We start from the raw sequence: 5,293 nt of genomic DNA, 5'->3' as shown, positions 1-5,293 counted from the left end.
AGGGGGCAGCGGGCCCGGCGGGGCGAGGACGTGTTCCCAGTGCGGGGCCCGGGGACGGGACCCCGCGGTGGGTGCGGGCGTGCGGCCGCCAAGCCCCGTCCCCGGGCGGGGACGGCCACGGGGCCCGGCCCGGCTCCCTGTGAGACGGGGCGGCTGCTCCGCCGACGGATCCGCCGGCGTTTGCCCGCGTTACCGAGAGCCGGCTCGCTTGCTGGCACTCGGCTGTAAGGGCGCCTTATCTAATCCCTGAATTATGTGCCTTCAGCATCAGCATTAGATCAGCGCTGGCGTTGCGGCTCGTGTTTCTCTTGCTAGCTGACGATACTTGATTGAGCTAGGCTATCGCTGACCGTCCGCTTGGCTCGGACTGACACTTTGACTTAGACCTGCCGAGTCCCTCTCTTTCACGGTTTTACTCTGACTAACAAAGCCAGGCTGCGGAGGAAACCTGCTTCCTGGTGCACCCACTCTGATGCTTTGCCCTAACTGCCCCCGAGCCCTTAGAGACGGGGATCGAAGTTTCTTCACCGTGGTTTCTTCACCGTCTCCGCGCCCTCCTCTTCTTGCTGCCACCTCAGAGGTGCACTGTGCGGCTTCGGACAGGATGGGCCACGCTCCTCCATCTCCAACTCACTACCTCTTCCACAGGCATGGATGTGGCTGTCCGGTTTCCTGAGTTGTGTGTCATCCCTATACTGTCTCAGCGATGCTCTAGGCTTTTGTGCCTTACTCTTTATCGAACTGCTGACTTAAAAACATGCCCAGATCCTCATGAAAATCTTGAAGCTCATTGAATTCCCTCTTTCACAACCTTATTACTTCCATGCCACAAACTTCTTCAGGATTGCTTGGCCATTCTGGCATTTCAGCATCACCTTGTAGTGGGATTCAGATTAATAGCTCTAATTTCTTGTAACTCTAACCAGAAACTTCACTTCTGTTTGCCTTTAGGATGCCAGAAGAAAATATCTACCATTGATCAAGGGATCTTTGAACTCAGTGAATTCTTGATTGTATTCAGTCATTGTTCATGGTATTAATCCTACTAAAAGGTATAGAGATGCTCCAGAGTGCTTTGTGGTGTTGAAGGTTGTGGAAAGATCATTGTACCCCCACAGATGAATAGATCTGTGGCTTTTGCAGTGACCTTTCTCAGTGATTTGAATAAGCTGCATTTCCCAGAAATCCATCTGCCTTTTGTGTTTGTCGATTTGTCTAATCTTTCCGACCCCTTAAAGAAGCAAAAAGTACCTTCCCATCCGATTTCATCCTCCCGAGTAAAAGCATTAAATTGACCTCGTTTCAGGTGATGAACTGACATTTGCTGAAAGTGATCCTAGCATCAGGTGAGCTTTCCAGGGAGAGAAGGAGGGGGTGTGAACAGGGAGGCAGAAGGTAGAGGCCACAGAAATCTCTCAGTAAATCTAAAGATAGTACCTTAAAACACCAACAAGTAGCCTGGACCAAACAGCTTGGGAGTGCAGTGCTGAACACGGGGAGTGTTACATGCACAAAAGGTGAACATCCCCAGGCCCTGCTGCCCTAGCCTACCCTGACTGGAAGCACAGCATGGGAGGAGACACATCAACCAAAACTGAGGGAGATGCTGCTTTCCCTTCTGTTTTGTTTTCTTACTTTATGAAAAGTTTAAAAATCTTCTCTGTAGCTTTCCTGGGGACAGATTATGGTAGCCAGGCTCCTCCTGACGTAAAGTGTTTCTCTGGTTTTCTAGTAACCTATCAAACTTAACCAGCAGAGTGTATCAACCTATGTCTCGGATAACCTCTGGGAGAGGAAAATTACTAGAAGTGAATTTAAGTTTAGATTTATATAAATGAGCAGACAATCATGGATGTGTGTATATGTGTATATATATATATGAACACACACACACATATTATATATATACACACCCACACACATCCCTTTCTTCATGCTTTCTATATAAGAAAATAATACACATATATTTTCTTGTAATGTCAGTGGCTGCAACTGTTAACACAGGATATTCCTTAGAAAACAACCAAACAATGAACCAAAACTTATTTTAGTGAACTTTATTTTTAAGACTAATGATTTTCTTGTAGAATTCTTTTTTTCTGCCTAGGTACTTTTTTCCCTCCTTGAATGGCATATTTGCAAGTACAATTTCATCTGCACTGAGGAACAATAGCTTTCAGTTGCACAAAGGATTTCTCCCACCCTGAATCCAAACCACAATGCCTCTTGCTCTGATAATAGCTTCTGAAAAGATTTTGTAATGCACAGAATTAATACATGATTATTTCCGCCTCACTTCTCTCATTTATTAGATTCTATAGTGAATTCTAAATTAAAAATAGCACCTCTTGAGTTTCTTAACGTTCTAATATTTTGAAACAAATCATACTCTGAAGTTCCTCTTTTTGCCCATATTTACTAAGAAATCTTAATTTTTTATTGTTGTTCAGAAACAGAACTGTGTAATATAAATGTAAAAATTGAAGCATGCAAGAACTGAAAAAATTAAAATGTTGAGTTGTTTAAAAATTAATTATAGTGATTTTTCCATTGCTAACTGTAAGAGTGGTCAGGTGCAGTAACCGGCAAATTGGGGTTTAAATATTTTTAAATTTATGAAGCAAAACAAAACCTCAACTTCAGTTAGAGTTTTGCAAGGACCAGAATCATGCCCTGTGTCCTAAAGTAAATAATGAAGTGTAATTCTGCTGAGGCATCTGGATGGTGAGCTTCTACATCACTGCATGGGGAGCTCCTCTGCTCTTACAAAGACTTTCTCCCACACTTCCAGCATAGGTGTGAGAACTTATTTACATGAAAGCGTACATTAAATATTTACTGACATTTGCCTGGAATTCGTTTGAAATGTCGGCTGTTCTGCTGCATCATGGGATGACACCGCGGAACGGGATGCTGCTCTTTGATTAGAACAGTGATTTGTGACTCCAGTGTTATGGCTGCTCCAGTTAATGACTCACTTTTGGGTGTATATAAAATGTGTTCTGTCGAGGGACCAGGAAAGCCTACATGAGATCAGACCCTAAGCATTTTCTTTCCTCTTAAAAAACCCACAGACTCTCACAGAAAGAGTGTACTTCAAGTAAACACTGTGTGTGTTAGGTGTACTGTTGTTCTTTGCCTTCTAGCATTTAAGCTAAGTCAGACTGTTTCAAAGCAAGACTGGATGAACACCTCCAAAGCCTCTTCATTCAGATTCACTTTCCAAGCCATTCATTTAGGAATTACTTGTTTTTCCTTCATTGGGACTTAATTGATATTCCACACTTTTCAAAGGAGAAAATCATTCAGAGGAATGTCAATATATTCTGTTATGTGAAGTTTAAAAAATGCATAGTTACATGGAGCTGAGTTTAATATTTAATTGCGTGTAATTTATGTGGTCTATTTATTTGTTAAGCCTTGGGTGGGGAGGTAATTTGTTTTTCTTGTTATGCAACAGCTATTGTTCCCCTTCCACCCCAGGCACACGCACCATGGCACATGCACCATGGCAGCCCCAACCAGCACAGGGAGAGGTGTTCTGCTTTAAAAGACATCCGACTGTAAATGTCAAATTCATAAATATTTAAACACTTTTCTTTCAATTTCAAGTCAAGGCTGACAGGACGCCTCTAATTAACCCTGGGCTCCGTTTCAGGCTGGGGCCTTATTGCAGGGAAGAATCAGGGGGTTAGGCGAGGTGGAGAAATCTGTGCTCCTGGCTAGAGGCAGCGGGGGCGGCTGGGGGAGAGAGGTGGGAGGAGGGAGGGAGCTGGTAACTAACACGTCGGATTAATTTTTACCCGTTTCATAATGCGATGTTTGGTCAGGCATCGAGCAGGATGAAAGGGCAGCGGGTTCCTCCAACCGCCGTGGGGACCGTGGGGGCTCTGTCCTGATGGGAAGTACCTGGGGGGACCGGGCCGGGCTACCCTTTGAGGTTGCGGGTGTTTCCAGCCCGGGGCCCGGGGATGCCGCTGATGCGGAGTTGGAGCCGGAGCCGGGCGATGGAACTTCGCCGTCGGCCGCACCCGGCGGCTCCTGCGGGACGGCGCAAGGGGCATCAGCAGCTCGTCCCGCGGTGTTTCCCGGGGCGGCCTGGGGGCTGGCCGAGGTGGTCCGAAGCACCAGCCCCCCGCAGGCAGGGAGGGGAGAGCGGAGTCTTCCTACGGCCGCGACTCTGGAGCCGCTCCCCGTGGGGCGGGAGGGAGGAAAGGAGTGGGACAAGGGCCGGCGGAGAGCCCCTCTCCCTTCCCCTTCGGCTGCTCGGACGCGGCAGGCGCCGGCGGGCAGCGAGGAGCGGCCGTGCCCCCTGGCCCTTCGCCCCTGCCCTCCCGCCGCGGGGCCTCCATCTCCTCCCGGGGCACGGCGGCCGGGGCAGGCGTGGGCACCGCTCCCCCTGGACGTGCAGGGGATTTTGAAGCCCTCGCCTGCCCGAAGCCTGTCACAAGGGACGCGGCTCCGCTGACTCCCCCAGGGCAGACGCTTGCCGAGGTGTAAGCAATGCCGACCGCCCCACGGAAGGTTTCTAACTCTTCCCCGTGTTTCAGGCTCCCGAGTGCAGCTGCACGCTGAGAATACGGTAGCGGGGGGCTCTTCGAACAATTCTTTTGTCGAGGGCAGCCAGCTCCGGGGACGGCAGCCCCGGCTTTGCGAGGAAAACTGCCTGGCGAACTTGGAAGCAACATCTAAAATCGCTCTAACTCCAGTGGGAGAAAGAGCCTGCCGCCTTTTCTCTTCTGCATGTTTACTCGGAGCTTTTGACAGCACTTTGCTCTTATCATTGTCATCGTTTCTCTCGCATAGCCCTTTCCCCGTGTGCTTGGTGCGGCTCAGTCACACGGCATCCGGAGAAAGAAAATCGTTTAAAACCGTGGTAGAGATAGCAGAGAAGAAAGGCTCGGGAGCAGTGTCCAAAACTGCCCGCCAGCCTCCTTCTTCCCGTCGCTGCCCCTGAGCCCAGCCGGGGGCCGGGGCGGCCCGAGCCGCCCGATGAGCGGGGCCGGCCCGCGGGGGAGTCTGGGGGAGGGGGCTCGTTCCTGCCTGGCTGATGCGGGGACAAACACCGCGGCGAGGAGGATTAAGGTCCCGGGGCGCAGCGCTCGGGGAGGGGGCGCCGGCACTTCGGCGGGAGCCGCCTATTGAGATGCAGATTGCGACCCTTGGCCCCGGGGGGACGGGGCCTTTCAGGGAGATGCTAATGGCAGAGCGCAGCAGCCCTTTACCCCCGCCGGGGCCGCGGCGGCTGCCGTCGGTGCTGCCCCTCCCGGTGTCCCCCGCCCGGTGCGGGCCG

At 50.7% G+C, this 5,293-nt stretch overlaps 1 protein-coding gene across 1 annotated transcript in view; it reads left to right on the top strand.

The window, feature by feature from the left end:
• Positions 1–5,293, top strand: part of PTPRN2 (protein tyrosine phosphatase receptor type N2) — a 564,688-nt gene that overhangs the window by 456,784 nt on the left and 102,611 nt on the right. The window lies entirely within an intron of this gene.

Source organism: Parus major, chromosome 2, assembly GCF_001522545.3.
Source record: "Parus major isolate Abel chromosome 2, Parus_major1.1, whole genome shotgun sequence".
Classification (NCBI taxonomy): Eukaryota; Metazoa; Chordata; class Aves; order Passeriformes; family Paridae; genus Parus; species Parus major.
The sequence above is the reverse complement of the archived record's forward strand: the minus strand, read 5'-3'. Positions and strand labels throughout refer to the sequence as shown.